Source organism: Pinus tabuliformis, chromosome J (assembly GCF_031772625.1).
Source record: "Pinus tabuliformis cultivar Carrire ecotype Pingquan chromosome J, CPIR1, whole genome shotgun sequence".
Taxonomy (NCBI): Eukaryota; Viridiplantae; Streptophyta; class Pinopsida; order Pinales; family Pinaceae; genus Pinus; species Pinus tabuliformis.
In genome coordinates, this window is record NC_142295.1 from 1033637270 (window position 1) to 1033654288 (window position 17019).

Here is a 17019-nt window from a genome sequence, read left to right on the forward strand (position 1 = left end):
CCTTCGAATTAGATAAATGAAGACTTGGAAAATCAAGAAGGTAATTACTTTGACCTAATCTGACCTAGATAACAGCAAAGAAATGGAACAAGAGTCTATTTGCAATGAAACCATGTGAAATAACTATGCAACGAAGTAATCAAGAATCTAAACATGTAACCAACTTCTGCAAATAAAAATCGAACACTAATGATTGCATGGCGAAGCAAATACTGTGTTTTTGTTGGCAGCAAGGTCACCTTGATCACAGCTCCTGATCCCACTGAGGGAGAGGTGAAATCAGAGGTGCTTGATGGCCTTTTTCTGAAGCTCTTCCCTGTTAATAACCTATCAACTCAATCTGAACATAAAAAGCCTTTTTAATCATCAAAAGCAATCTAAATAACAAAGCAAGATTTAAATCTAAATAGCAGATTTTATTCTAAGAATGCAGCAAAAACACATAAAGATAAACAAAGGAGGTACTGGGCACTTGAGATGGGCCCAACCCCAAGAGCTAAAGCCTCCTAAGAGAGATTTAGAGCTGGTGCAAAGCTGGATTCATCTTTATTGAGCAAGAAATAATATTTACATCAAAAACTGTCCACAAGGGAAAAGCTTGAAAATGTGCTGAAAGGCATAGCTAGCCTACTGCCTAAGAAATGACTAAAATCGAACTACAAACTAGCTAACTTCTACCTACAAAGTGACTAACTGAAATGAGGCCATAAGCCCTCTTATTTATACAAATTGAGGACCCCAATAGCCCTCCTAAACTTTAGGAACTCCGCTGCAAAAACTTGTAGTTAACAACACTTTTACTAGCACTTGCTCGGCTGCCCTTGTGATAATCGATTTGGTGGCCCTTGAACTCCGAGCTGATGGTGGAGAATTCGAGGTAAGGGCCCATAAATGAAGGGGACATCTTCCTACAAATCCTCTCCCTTGTTCTTCCACAAATTTGGCTGCCAAGTGCTCATTAAAACCTTTGATTTTGTCTCAAAATTGACTAAAGATCTGCACAAAGCACCCATTAGACTTGTTGGCATAATGAATAACCCAATTCACTCTATTAGCATAAATATAACAAAAAACATGCAATAAACTAATGAGAATGGTGGATTAAGTCGAATTAGGAGGTTGAATGAGCCCATATAATTATCCATTTTTGGGGCTCATCATCACCCCCTACTGAAAGTGTTGCTCATCCTCTGAGCAACTAATCTATCTCCTCATCTTTGATGGCCCTGGTGGCCTCCTTGTCATGCCAAGCTTCTGAAGTGATGTCTTCTTCTCGGCCATGAAACCATGCTTTTCTCTCTGCTTCTTCCCACTGCCTGTGCTCCTTTTCTTGTAGTAGTTTTGTTAGCGCCTCAACCTCAGCCTGCCGCTTGTCCTCTCTTTGTTGTTCATCAGATGTTTCCTTGTCTTTCCTTCTTCCTGTGATTGTTTGGCCGCCTTTTCCTCCAATTTCTCAGCCTCTCTTAGCTTAGCCAACATTTCTTGTAGAACAATCTCAGCATCCTGTAGAGAGGTTGTTGTGTCCAACATTTTCATTCTTTCTCTCCAGGTGGATGTCTTCGGGCTTCCCCGTTCATAGGTGATGGACGCTTTTGAGGGAGACTTCTCCTTTTGTGTAGCTAAGGTGTCTACAATTGTAATTGGCTCTTTTGACTATGTTTGGGGTCTGCCAATTTTTATCCTCACGCTCTTTCTTGCCTTAAAATACATGGAAGGCTCCCTCTTCCGCTTCCCTTTCTGCTTTGGATATGTGCTTAGGGTGGCCAGCACAGCTGTTGCCTCCCTGGCTAAAATCTTAGGCGATTTTTCCTTCTGTTGCCCTTTTTCTAGACTTCCTGTAGAAAGTCCTGTGTTGACTGTTTTCTGGCTTCCTGTAGAAACAATGTTCATGCTTCCTGTAGAAGTTGTTTCAACTGTTTTGGCCTGCTTCGTTGGATGTGGCTCTTCCTCTTTTCTCCCTCTTCTTTTGTCTTCTCTGCCTCTGTTAGCTTGCTTCCTCATGCTTTGTTTTGGCTTTCTTCTCATCTTGTTTAGCTTCTGCCTTCTCTGCTGTAGTCTTTTTCTTTTTTGTTCTTCCTTTGTTTTGCCCTCTACTTGAATGATTTGTGCTCCCTCATCATTGGTTTTTTCACATTCTTCAGGCTTGATTCTTCCCTAGAATTGCATCGTTTCTTTTGCATAAACATGCAACAAATAAAACTGTTTGTTTTCTTCTTCTCTTGAAGCCAGAATTTTGAAAAAACCCATGTTTTCTTCTAAAAAGACAGCTCATTGCCCCTCTTGTAAACTTGGTACTGCTCCTAGAATGTTCGTGTTTTTCACAACAACAACTTCCAAATTTTTTTCTCTCTTCAAACTTTTCCAACTTGAATTTGCTTCTTAGTTTTTTGAAAGAAATCCATTTTCAGATCAGAGAAAAAATAACATAGTTTTTTTTTCTTTCAGAAAGTGGACAGTCTTGCAAATTCATTCTTTCACATAGGCTTAATTCCTATGGTTGCATCTATCTTTTCAGAAGAATGTGAGAAAAAAACAGAGCATATTTTGGATGCAGAGCAGTAAAACGGAGAGACTGTGAATAACCCAAAGAAGGAAAAAAACATAGGCAGTCTTTTAAGCTTCACTTTCCTTTCTGTCAACCCAATATTGTGTTTTTAATCCTCCACCTTATATAAATATCATATTCAGAGCAGTTTCCTGAGCCTACCTCTTTTCAAGCTCCAAACTTGAAGAAGAAGAAATTGGGCTTCTCTTCTTCAGAAGGATATACATTACTTCTTGTAGAACGCCCCTGCGCCTTTGAGCGAGCCTAATATGCAGCAGAATCTCGAAGACAGGTAGAAAAATCGGTGGAGGATGACTAGTTAATCATTTTGTGCATACTTCAATTGAGGATGTTGCAAGTGCAAATGAACAGCAGTTTGTGAGTTTCAGCCGAGCATTCTTTAATTGTTGCGTGATTCGTGGTGAGGGAGTGAAGTGGCCAGGTGCACGTGGCCACCTACAAACGGTAGTGTTGTTCATGAACTGTATGTTTTCCCCCTGTAATCATTGCCATCAATTGCATTGAGGTTTAAACGACCAACACTCCCTATTGTTTTAATTCTCACCTGAGTCGACTGTCCACGTATACTGCATGACTTCCGGCTGAGCACTTAGAGAAGGCAATGTCGGGTTAACCTTGCTATATTCGTGGCTTAATCCCACCATTCCATTCGTTCATGCAGTTCTTAAATTAGATTCATGCAATAGAGGAATGAGTTTTAGTCACATACCTGGAAGTCGAATGTGGTTGCCGTGAGGTGCTGTGGCCTTTCATTTGCTGCATGCATTGGTTTCTGTGGTTGCATGATGGCTTGGTGGCTGATTCATGGCTATTTTTTCTTGTGCAGGTATCCTTTGGCTGGATCCATGCTACAAGAGATGGCTTCACATTCAGATCTGCACCCTCAAGCTACTGATGTTGAAATTTTATAAGGAAGAAACTTGTTTTCACCATTTCTCCCGAACGATAGATCGGATCGATATGAACTTGTTGAGCATGTTCCTATCATCATTATGCACCTCCCATAGCAAAATTGCGATCAATGGATGCACAGATTTCGAGAAAAATGGAAAATGGCTCAAGCTTACAAAGATCAATTTCTTGGAAACAGTGCATCGGAATCAGCTGAAACTGCTTGGGTAGGCTACTATCACCCATGTGCATCTCCTCATGAAACAGGTTTTGAAACGGAAGCATGGATATGGAGAAAATGCAAAAATGGCTGAAGGTGATGGACGCTGATTTCTTGGAAACTGTGCACCGGAATTGGCTGAAATTGTTTGGGCATGTTGCCATCGTACCTATACAACTGCCCCTATAATATTTTTGCAAATGGATGCATGGTTTTCAAGCTAGGGAAAAAATAAATTATGTTCTGTGTATTTTTTTCTTCAAAGCATTCTGCAAGTTTTTGCATGGTAAAAAAATGAGCTTGGGCTGTGATGCAGGCATGGAGATGATGGAGGAGGAGTTTTAAGATTTTAGGAAGACTTCTAAACCCTTGAGGAAGCTATCATGTTCGCCAAACTACCTTTTTGAAATCCATTTCTAGCTTCCTGTAGAAATCATGTAATTTCTACAGGAACTTCCTGTAGAACACGCAGTTTTGAGGAAAGAAGCACAATGAGATGGAAAAAATGATGGAGAAGGGTGAGGAATGGAAACATGGATGCTTGCAGGCCTCATGGACATATTCCTAGCCTTCCAGTCCTCTTCGGAAATCGATTTTGGCTTGTTTGTAGGCTTCTTGTAGAAGACATAGAACTTCCTGTAGAAGGCACAGAACTTCCTCTGTCTTTGTCTTGAGCAATCCTCCTGACCTGCAATGTCCTTCTCGCAACCTGCAATTATTCAATGGAAATTAGGTTTACTTTTTCTTTTTCTCTTTTCTTCTTTTTTCTCTTTTTTTTTTGAAAACAACTAGGGCGCCTCATGCAGGTTTTCATCCTAATTGTCTGCCCTGGGCGCCTCCAAGGGAGGTTTCACCCAAGGATCTTATTTTCTATTTTTTCTTCTTTCCATCCCATTCACCGCCTCATGGAGGTTTTCAATCAATGAGCCAATCTAAGGCACCTCCGAGGAGGTTTTCACCTTAGATTTTTATTTTCGTCTTATTTTCATTTTTTCATTTTTCCTTTTTTTTCTTTTTTTTTCCTACCCTACCCTACTTGAAAAACAAAATTCTTTTCAAGTATAAGAATACTTCCAATGGATCCATGTGCACATCGAGATTAGAAACAAAATGATGTGGCGGCTTCATAGTTTTAAAAACCACTCAGAAAAACCGGTAACCGGTCAAACCGACCGGTTAGCTAGCTGGCCGGTCCGAACCGGCCTAAAAACCCGGTCAGACCCTTCATTTGCCCGATTTTTGGCCCTAACCGGTGAAAACCGGCCGGTTTAGGACGGAACCGGCCGGTTTGTATCAAACCGGCCGGTTTATGGCATGCCCACCGAATCTTGGAAAAAGGCGTTGGTGGTTTGTGGTTTAGGGGTTTTGGGGGGGAGGTAAAGGTATTTTCCCTCCAAAAACACCCTCTCCAAGCTATAAGAGACCCCTCTCACTCTCATTTGTCTCACACAACTGATTTGGAGTGTTTTTGAGTGTTTGTGAGTTTGTTTGTGAGCTTGGAGAGTGTGGAGTTTTTGTTGAAGTAGTCATCTTGGAGTTGGAGTTGGAGCTATTTTGGAGATAGTGTGTAGCTGTCAGTGGAGTTGCCATCTTCAAGAGGAGGCTAAGGGAGCTAGTTTGCATTTCCAGGTAAGGATTTGCACTTGATAATTCCTCATTTGAGTCTGCTGTCCATGATTTTTTTTTTAATGTGTTATACTTATAAACTTCTCACTTCTATGATCTATCATGTATGCTATAAACTCTCTAGCTCTATGCTATCAAATTTTGTAGCTTGAGCCTTGCATGTGCATTTGTTTTCCTACATTTACCTTTTGTTTTCCATTTTGCTTAGCTGCAATTTTTTTTTAAATGGCAGATTTCTTTGCAAATTGTTATTATTTCAAGCAAACATGGCTCCAAAAGGAAAGGACAGTGCATGGGCTCATTGTGATGTAATTGATGGAAAAATGATATGCAAATTATGCCATAAATCTATTGGAGGTGGGGGTATTCTTAGGTTGAAACAACACTTGGCTGGGGTAAGAGGCCAAGTAAAGCCATGTGATGCACCAAATGCACTGTTAGGTCCTATTAGGGCAGAATACATTGCCAAGCTTGAAAAATTTTATGAGGATAAGGCTAGGGAGAAGGCCATCCAAGATGAAATTGCAAGGAAGAGGGAATTATTAGAAGCCATGAAAGAGAGTGGGTATGATGATTATGAGATTCAAGACTCCACTTCTATCCCTTCCACCAATGACCCCTTTCACTATGTTCATCCTTCTGTTCGACTTGGCCAACCATCAAAAGGAAAAAAGAGAGCAAACATCCAAAGTTATTTCTCATCTTCTGCCAACATTGCCTCTTCTAAATCTAATCCCACTTCCTCCCAGCCAAGTTCTCAACCCACTTTGGATCAACATTGGAAAAAACAATGCAAAGAAACTTCTCACCAATACATTGCTAGATGGTGGTATGATTCAGATATCCCATTTAATGCTGCTCGCTCACCTTATTACCAAGCTATGTGGGATTCTATTATAGCTACAGGAAAGGGCTTCAAAGGCCCTAATATGTATGACTTGAGGGGAGCTCTTTTGCAAAAAGAGATATCTTCCATTGATAAGTATTTGGTTGAGTTTAAAGAGTCATGGCTCAAAACAGGTTGTTCCATTATGTCAGATGGATGGACCGATGGAAAGAACCGCACTATCATTAATTTCCTTATTTCTTGCCCTCAAGGAACCATGTTTTTGAAATCAGTTGATGCATCTGATAAGGTAAAGGATGCAATCCTTCTATTTGAGCTTTTGGATAACGTTATTCAGGAAGTTGGGGAGCAGCATGTTGTGCAGGTCATCACTGATAATGCCTAAAACTATGTTCTTGCTGGAAAGATGCTTGAGGCCAAATATAAGACCATATTTTGGACTCCATGTGCTGCACATTGCATAGACCTCATGCTTGAGGATATAGGCAAAGTGGAGTGGGTAAAAAACACTATAGAGCATGCCAAGTGCATTACAAAATACATTTACAACCACTCATGGGTATTGAACCTAATGAGGAAACACACTGGAGGCAAAGAGCTTGTTAGGCCTGCAATTACGAGATTTGCAACTCACTTCCTCACGTTGCAATGTCTCAATGGTCAACATAAAAACTTGCAGAAAATGTTTTCCTCTAAAGAATGGTCCGAATCTCGGTGGGCTCGTAGACCAGATGGACAAGACACCAAAAAGAAAGTGTTAGACACTTATTTTTGGAAAAGGTCTGTAGAGCTTGTGAAAATTACCGAGCCCCTTGTTAAGGTGCTAAGGTTGGTGGATGGGGAAAGATTGGCCATGGGCTACATTTATGAAGCTATGGATCAGGCAAAGGAGCAGATACGGGCAGCTTACAAGGACAGGTTAGCTAAATATGGCCATATATGGGAGATCATTGATAACAGATGGAACAATCAACTCCATTGTCCTATACATGCAGCCGGGTATTTTTTGAACCCAAGGTATCACTATAAAAATCGGCTAGGAGATCAGCATGATGGGGAGGTCAGAGCTGGATTGATTGATTGCTTGGAGTGCATGGTCCCTAACCATGTAGACCAGTTGGAAATACATAGACAGCTTACTATTTTCAATATGGCAAGTGGTACTTTTGGCAAAAAACTTGGCAAAGATGGCAAGAGATGTGGACCAACCAGGTAAGAAATTCCAATTTCCATTTTGTTTTTTATTTCAAGTTAAAATTGTTTACGTTCTTTACAATTCAAATTATAAACTAAGTTACTAATTATTGTCTTTTTCTTTGCAGCACATTGGTGGGAGTCATTTGGTGGCCAGTGTCCTCAATTGCAAAGGTTTGCAATTAGAGTCCTCAGTCAAACTTGCAGTGCTTCAGGTTGTGAGCGCAATTGGTCTGTTTTTGAGCGCATACACACGAAGAAGAGAAACCGTTTGGAACAAAAACGGTTAAATGATCTTGTTTTTGTGCAATACAAACTTCGACTGAGGAGGAACCAAATGATGAGCAAATCACATGATCTAGATCCCATTGTGTTGGATGATATTGATCCAACATCAGAATGGGTGGAGGAGACTGAAGATCCTGTGTTTGAGGCTGATTTTGATATCGACATGGCTTTAGCGGGGGATGAGGCAGATTATGTGGCGGCATCAGAACCAAGATCAGTAGCGGCATCAAGGAAAGGCAAGGAACCAATGGAAGGCACTAGTCGTGCAGGTCGACAAACTCGTGCTTCCATTAGGTCCACTTCTATTGTCATTGGTGGCATTGATACTGATGTTGCAGATCAGGCTGAGGCATCCTCAGACTCTGAACCAGATGATGTCTATGTAGCTCCTGATGATGATCCTGTGTCTAGTAGTGGTGATGGACTTGATGATTGATCATCTGTACACTGTAGACTTGTAGTAGGCTAATGGCCTCATAGCTTGCAGCATTGTTTTTGGACTTTATAGGCCATTTAGAGCCTCATTTCTTATGTATTTTACTATTTTGTCGATGATATGTATTGCACTCGGTGCCATTTTGATATATTCACCTTTGCATGGTATACAAATGAGCAAACTTTGCATATTTTGTCTCTATTGGCTTGGAATCATGGTTTTACATCTTAAAAATAGTTTTGTTTCATTAAAAATTAATTATTTAATGTATTTTTTTAAAACCGGTTCGTCTAGACCAAACCAGTCCCGGTTAGACCGGTTCCGGTCGGTAAACCGGTTCATTAGGTGGACCGGTCCGGTCACCGGTTCCAGTTTTAAAAACATTGGGCGGCTTGAGATGCATGCTTTGACAACTATCTGGATTTCAAAGACCAAATGATTTGACTTTGAAGGGATCAAACATAGCTAAGGAAGAGAGTACTGCTGCAACTTTGTGACTGTCTGGAACCATATCTCAATATAGCTCTAATATCCTTGGTCATTTTGCTGATCTGTATCATTCTTCATGTCATGTTCTACCATCACCTTCTCATCTTCCTCTTTTCGTTGATTTCTCTCTCGAATACATGGAGGATTTGATGGTAACCATGAGAGAGCTTTCTCGATCTCTGATTCTGATCTCTTCTTTTCATCAAGTGCAGCCCATGGCTCTTTGATCTCCTCTCTTGAATATTCTTTTGCTGGATGTGATCCTTCAGTGTTGTCAATATAATCTCTTTTCTCCAATACACTTCCTGAGCTATGGTGAATATCTTGGAGCTCAAGAGGAGTTGTTTAGACATGTTATGCCTCAGCATTGTAATGGAGTTGAGCTACTCCAATGTGTGGATTTGGAAATGGTAGTTGAGTGGGGGTGTATATTTGAGATGGATGTGGATGGGGTTGTGGTTGGGCAGGCATGTGGGGCTGCCTTGGTGGAGGAGGAGGCGATGGTTGCGGTTGAGCAGGTGGTGGAGGCAAAGGAGTGGGAGGAGAGTTGTACTGGGGCCTCCACCCTTGATGAGGTGCATTCCACTGAGGCTGTGGCTGAGCATAAGAGTGAAATGAATGAGTAGCTGGTTGGGCATAATATGGAGATGGATCCGACCAAGGAGGGGGTGTGGACCAGGAAGGATGAGCAGGGGGACCCCAAGAAGGCATCAAAGCGGCTGGATAAGGGTCGTAATAGGTCTGGGTTGTCCCTTGCATTCCCTGGTGGTAAGTTATGGGTCCATGTGGCCTCCTTTGGTTCAGATAATAGAGTGATTCACTGGCTCCTTTTTCCCTCTGATATGCAGCTTTGATTCTGGGTAAGGAAGGGCACTGGTCTGTAGGATGGTCTTTTTCACAGACAAAACACACTTCTATGGAGTGCAATGGACATTCATTCCTAGGATGCTTTCTAGTGCACCTGGGGCAAAAGATGGCCAAAGCCCTCTTGGCTTCCTCTTGCTTCCTTTGGATCCACAAGGTATCCAGTTGCATGGAAAGAAACATCCTAATATCACTCTTGAAATCTTCCATCTGATTTGCAAATTCGTTTTTGGATAAGGTACTGCTCCCAACATTTCTGCCTGTAGCCATTTGCTCAAGAGGAATGTTTTCTTCTTCTTCTCCCCTAGAGGTTCTTCAAATATGTCTTGTTGTCCACCTAAGGGTTCTTTAATCACAGCCATCGAAGAAGAGAGAAGGTTGGCTATGTGAAGTAGTGGGGGTGTTGTGCAATCATTTTTCTGAATTATCTCTACTCCTACAAGGCATGAAAGGAAATCTTTTTGGTTGATTTTTGCTTCTTTTTTCTCTTGTACCTGCAAAACTGAAATAGATTGAACTACAACTAACTAAAATCTATCTTGCTAAAATGAAAGCAGGAAAGGACTAATCTATTTTGCTCAAAAGAAATTGCAGGAATGAAATGCTAGGCTACGCTTGCGGAATTGAAATGCTAATCTACGCTGGTAGAAATGAAATTGCGGAATTGAAATGCTAATCTATGAAAGCAGGAAATGATAATCTACTTTTGCAGAAACGAAATTGCATAATGGAAATGAAATAAACTACTTAGCAGAAGGTTGTAGTGGAAAATAGAAGAAAAACAACAATCACCAATACTCTGACGCTTCCTCGGCAACAGCGCCAAAAAGAATGGTGAGCCTCAGTATTGCAGCAATAATGTTGCAACTCCTGGGACTCCCTTCTTTAATTTTATCAACCTGGTAATTCGTAAAAAACTTGGAAGCGACAGTGCTGTATGCACAAGTACTAGCTCTTGCCGCAACTGTCACTTGGTCAGCTGGCACAAGTCCGCTAGGGGCTGAAGCCAACTTCTATGAGCTCTAAGAAGAATATTTTTAACCGATGGATGGAATCTAACTCGAAGGAAGCTAATCTACTTGTGGAAAGAAACTGAAAAGATGAAAGAAAACGCAAACCCTAGCAAACCCTAATTTTACCAGCTAGCCCTACTGATGCAAGAAAGAGGATGCAAGCTACTGGGAGAGATGCCATTGTCTTCTAAGAAGGTAAAATGCATGTGTCTAAGCTACTTCTATGGTAAAATCTGGAAAAAAAAAAAAAAAAAACATCTTTTTGTATTTTTGAATAAGTTCTTAGAATTATCATGCATGCGATTTAACTGTTTTTTACTGTGCAGAGGTGGATTGGTGAGAGGAAATGCTTGGAGGAGCTCGAGAAGGTTCAGATGGGGCGTAAGGGGTCCCTAACACCCTTCCAGAGAGTTTCACAGAGTTTGGCTATCAAGAAACCTCATTCGTGAGCTTCTACATGAAATCTACAGGGGTTCTACAGGATGTTCTAGAATTTCTACAGAATGTCTGTAATTTTTCTACAGAATGTTCAGAAATGGGATTTTGGAGGATGGATGGAGGAAGAAAGATGAAAGAGTGGGTATGGAGGTGAAATAGGGGTGTGAGGATGTCCAGGACTTGGTGAATGGAGCTGAGGAGTGGCGAGGATGGTTGGATTTGTTCAAGGAGGAGTGGAGCAATGTTGCACAAAGATATGGGAATTAGGGCAAAGTGAGAAAATGCCAAACGTGAGGCAAGAATCCAAGTTGGAGGGTGGAGCAGATGGGATTGATGGAGTACAGGTAGATGGAGAGGTATTACAGCGCTCTGCAAGTTATCCTTCGAATTAGATAAATGAAGATTTGGAAAATCAAGAAGCTAATTACTTTGACCTAATCTGACCTAGATAACAGCAAAGAAATGGAATAGAAGTCTATTTGCAATGAAACCATGTGAAATAACTATGCAATGAAGCAATCAAGAATCTGAACATGTAACCAAATTCTGCAAATAAAAATCAAACACTAATGATTGCATGGCGAAGCAAAGACTGTGTTTTTGTTGGCAGCAAGGTCACCTTGATCGCAGCTCCTAATCCCACTAAGGGAGAGGTGAAATCAGAAGTGCTTGATGGCCTTTTTCTGAAGCTCTTCCCTATTAATAACCTATCAACTCAATCTGAACATAAAAAGCCTTTTTAGTCATCAAAAACAATCTAAATAACAAATCAAGATTTAAATCTAAATAGCATATTTTATTTTAAGAATGCAGCAAAAACACATAAAGATAAACAAAGGAGGTACTGGGCACTTGAGATGGGCCCAACCCCAAGAGCTACAACCTCCTAAGAGAGATTTAGAGCTGGTGCAAAGTTGGATTCATCTTTATTGAGCAAGAAATAATATTTACATCAAAAACTGTCCACAAGGGAAAATCTTGAAAATGTGCTGAAATGCAAAGCTAGCCTACTGCCTAAAAATGACTAAAATCGAACTACAAACTAGCTAACTTTTGCCTAAAAAGTGACTAACTGAAATGAGGCCCTAAGCCCTCTTATTTATACAAATTGAGGACCCCAACAACCCTCCTAAACTTTAGGAACTCGGCTGCCAAAACTTGTAGTTAACAACACTTTTACTAGCACTTGCTCAGCTGCCCTTGTGATAATCGATTTGGTGGCCCTTGAACTCCGAGCTGATGGTGGAGAATTCGAGGTAAGGGCCCATAAATGAAGTGGACACCTTCCTACAAATCCTCTCCCTTGTTCTTCCACAAATTTGGCTGCCAAGTGCTCATTAAAGCCTTTGATTTTGTCTCAAAATTGACTAAAGATCTGCACAAAGCACCCACTAGACTTGTTGGCATAATGCCTAACCCAATTCACTCTATTAACATAAATATAATAAAAAACATGCAATAAACTAATGAGAATGGTGGATCAAGTTGAATTAGGAGGTTGAATGAGCCCATATAATTATCCATTTTTGGTGCTCATCAGTGTCACCAGCATGATCTCTAGAAGTTGATGACACAAGATGATGTGAACGAGATGAACATTCTTCTAAGATCTGAGGAACAATTTCGAAGAATATGGTCTCCCGCACAAAGTTTGCATGGATATCAAACTTTGTGAGGCTTGACAGATGGTTTCTCATCAGATGTTGCATTCAAAGAAATGGTTGCTTGGTTGCCCCTCTGCTGAATTTGCTTCTTCTTCTTCTTCTTCTTCCCTTTCTTCTTCTTTTTAGCCACCTGGTTACTAGTACCAATACTTTCACCAAGCGAAGAGGAAGAAGGGGAGGAAGAAACAATCGAGGAAGAAGGAAAAGTGTCAACTTTAGGATCAACTGGAGGTTGATTTTGTCTCACTGTAGGAGTACTCAATTGCAGATAAATCACGACATTTTGAACCAAGGAGGTTGAAAACAACCATACTGGTAGGCCAATGGTAAATCCTAAAAGGGACAATGTAGCCATATGTTTCAACCTAAGATCAACTAAGGAGTGAGCATGGAGGATGTTATCCACGATCAATGAAATTTATTTTAATCAAAGTACCATAACAAAACAAAAGAAAGATAATCTAGGCAAAAGGTTTACCAAGTAACTGTGAACTATAGAATACCTCCTGGCAAACCGAGAAGTACGGGAAAGCAATCTCCCCGAAAGTTTTGTTCGGTGTATCACAGTGTACAAGGTAGATGACTTGATTACCTAAGGATGGAAAGCAACCTAGTGTTGTCCTCCCATATATACCCGAAAGTACGTGGAGGCCCAATCTGTATAAGCGTTGTCTAATGCAAAATCACATAGTGAGAGCATTCCCATATACTTTACGTACTATAACACTGCCCTATATACCCGAATGTACGTGGACGAGCTACGATATACTCATGTACGTGGAATTAGGTGTCCCACTCGGGATGTATTGCAGAGAAGTTAGTGATAACTGTTTTGTTTTACGATGCCATAACACGTCTCTAGCCTAGACCTATAAATGTTTTTCGTTAAGTGACAATGCTCCATTAGGTAAATTGATATTAATTTTAAGTTGATTTTGCTTAGGAATTTTCCTTTCAAGTTCACCACATGATGTATTATGAAATTCCTAGGAATGAAACCACATGATAAGCATTCTTTCCATTTAATTTGACAATGAAAATCCTAGCTACTTAGGGATAGAGCAATCAGATTTCTTTCGATCAAAGAGAAAAGAGCACAATCTAATGCAATTTCCCTACACTATTCCTATGAGCACACACAAACTTTTTCAATGCAACATGCATGTATTTATTTTCGATTCCATTAATGTGAATATGAACAAAAGGAAAATTATGCACATACAATCAATCAATCTTCAATAAGAATGAATACTTTTATGACAATTCTATTTTGAAGGAAAAGAATACTTTACGACACTTTCTTTCGAACAAAGATTAATCAACTATGTTCTAACTTTGACTATAAACTAATAATGATAAAAAAAAATTAAAAAAACAAAATCAGGAAAAATTAATCAATTAAGTCAAAGTAGGACTAGACAAGGAGATAGAAACTTGTTATTTGAGACATGACATTCATTAATCAATCAACAAGCAAACAAACAGAGAAAAGTTTGGCAAAACCCATTCCAAAGGTGGGAAACTGACCATAGGAGGATTAGCACAGCCCTAAATGGGAGATAGTGTGCTTCAGAGAACTATCCCTAAGCCAGGGGTGCTCTGCAACACACTGTGTCCCTCACAAGCTTGCGCTGGTGACAATGAACCATTTCAAAAGGCAATTTGACACAGTTTTGACCAAATTTTTAATCCAAAAGAGCTGAAATACAATCAATAAACACAAGTAGGGTCTGCAAGGATGTCCTAGGAGGCAGATAAGCTATTAGGAAAGATGATCTTCCTCAGTGGAGTCGCAAATTGTTTTGGAGAATTTGGTATCTACGGATAAATACTAATTCCATAGATAAGTAGCCATATCTAGAACAACAGTTTAAAGTATTTTAATCTTTTCCTATAAGCAATAGATAAGATGAAAAGATGAGAAGAGCTACTTGTAGTTCTACTTTTCTCTCGTCTCCTTTGTATCGATCATATCGCTCCTTCCCATACTTAATACGCTTGAAAAGTACCTATAAGAACAAATAGAAAACAAAGAATCGATCAAAGCAAAAGATCTATTGAATATAAATGAATGGAATCAGATACATTTCACACATATAAGCATTATAAGTCAATACAAACATATGGGAGAAAGGTTCAAACAATTTATTGAATAGAAGAAGGAATTACAACCATTGTGTCTGATTCAAAGTCATTCCTCCAGCTTGGATCCCATCCACATCACATCAAAGCATGACAAACTTGTAGCATTACAATACTTTCTTCAAAGCCAATTCTCATAGCAACATTATCTCCTTACAATTCAACATAATCCAACACCTGATCACTTAGATGAGTGGTCAATTTATAGGGAGATGAAGGAGGTTTTGTCATAAATGGTGGCTTTGAATGGCCTTCCATACTTATAATTAGTTCCATGGAGGAAGGGATGAAGGATAGGATGCATATTAACTCATTCCTCATCCATTTTCGAGCTCATAGTAGTTGATAAGTGAGGGAACCTTCTAGATGACTCCAAGAGATAAGAATATTCCCCAAACCCTATGTGAATTTCGCTCAATCTCACCTAGCGCAGGTGAAAGGAAGCCTAAGAGCTCTGCAGAGAACCCTGGCATGGACTTAGCTGCTTTGCAGCACACCCTTACATGGGCATACCTGCGCTGGTCCTTCTAGAGGCCATTTATGGATGTCTTCAAGTCATGAAACTATTTAGGAAGGAGGCATTCGAAGGGGTGACTTGTTTAGGGCATCTAGCAACTAAAATTAGGGTTTGATGAGCCCTAAACACTACTCTGGATGATGGGATTGATGTGCCCAAATGGATCTGTAACAGATGTTAGCATACAAGGGTTGACAAAATTGCAAAGTGTAGAGACACCAATGCAATGAAAAAATTTGTTGGACAATGGACTCATTCAATCATCCCTTACACCATGTTGTGCACTGATGGTTATGGTGCCAAAGAGGAATGGTAATCATTTCAAGAAAGAGGACAAAAAGAGTAGTTTTTTCCAAATAAAAGTTGTAAAAAGAGGTCAGTGCAAAAATATACATAACACCAAACAAGAATGGTTTGTATGGATTTTAATGTTGTATGTTCTTTGTAGCACTTCTATTACATACATGTATTTGAATTAAGGAAAAAAGAGTCATTTCTTGAAGAAATTGTCCACTTAGGTGACATAAACATGTTTAGAAAATTGTCTTATGCACATGTCATCTATGAAGGAAAATTGTTCGATGTTTTGAAGATATCAAAGTACAAGTTGGGTTTCACTTCTTTGATGCATTTGGACCATGATATTGGAGGAGGTAAGTTGTAGACAAGCCTCTCCAAATTGGATGCCATCATTGATTGGTCAATGCCCAAGATCATCATTTTGATAAGAGGTTTGTTGGGAGCAGCCCAATGTTGGGGGAGAGTTGTTGTTGACATTTATTCTTTCAAAGCTCCTTGGCATGCATTGTCATGTGTGTGCAAAGTCTTCTAGTGGGGAGACAAAGAGCAAGAGGCATGTGTTGCTTCAAACCAAACGATTAGTTCAATTTTTTTTATGCTCTTTCAAACTTGAAAGGTTCACTTGAGTTTCAGTTTTATGTAAGAAACTTCACCATCTTATTTCATTCAGAAGATTTCCATGGTGTAAAGATTAAGTTGCAGCGATCGATACACTTTCATTGGATGGATACTTGTCAAAATTTCACTTGGTTCGAAGGTACAAAAGAGGTATAAGAAGAAAGTTCATCGTTATTCCTTTTAGGCCTATTGGTTATGTAACTGTTGTATTTAGGAATCATTATGTTTTACATGAAATTTATGTTCAGAAAATTTCATAATTTCAAGATGTACAATTGGGCTTGAGTCATGTAAAAAAAGTAGTGAAATTTGTCATCCATTTTCATTATATTTTGTTATGTCGTCTTGGTAAGAATGATGTTTCTTTTGATGGTGACATGGACAAAACCATGAGTTTCTATGAACGACTGAAAATGGTGCAACAAACAGTGCAGGATCAACTTGAAAAGGGCAAAGACCAGTACAGGTATTATGTCAATCACAGTTTTCAAGTCGACGGTGCAAGCTAGTGTTAGTTTTGAAAAAATAGGCTTCAAGTCGTTGAACAAGGAGAGAATGTTTATATTTCACATTCTGAATGCATTACTACATAATTTCTAAATTAGTTTCAACAAGACACCATCCGTGATAGAAGAACGAGGTCCTCAAGGAAAGTGAATATTGATTTCCTTAGAGAGGAGCTCAAGGAAACAAATTGGTCAAAATCCAAATGGATTGAGCTTGGAAAGGTGAGGGGGATGTACCCTCATCTACTTGTCAGATAATAGTATCTTTTGGGGTCCAAAAGGCTTCTAGTGGGGAGGAATGATCAGGTGCTCAATATTTAATTCAAAAATCAAAGTTCTCAGATTGGCTTGAAACTTGTACGAATGCGTCCGCCTCATCAAGATGATCAAAACATAATTC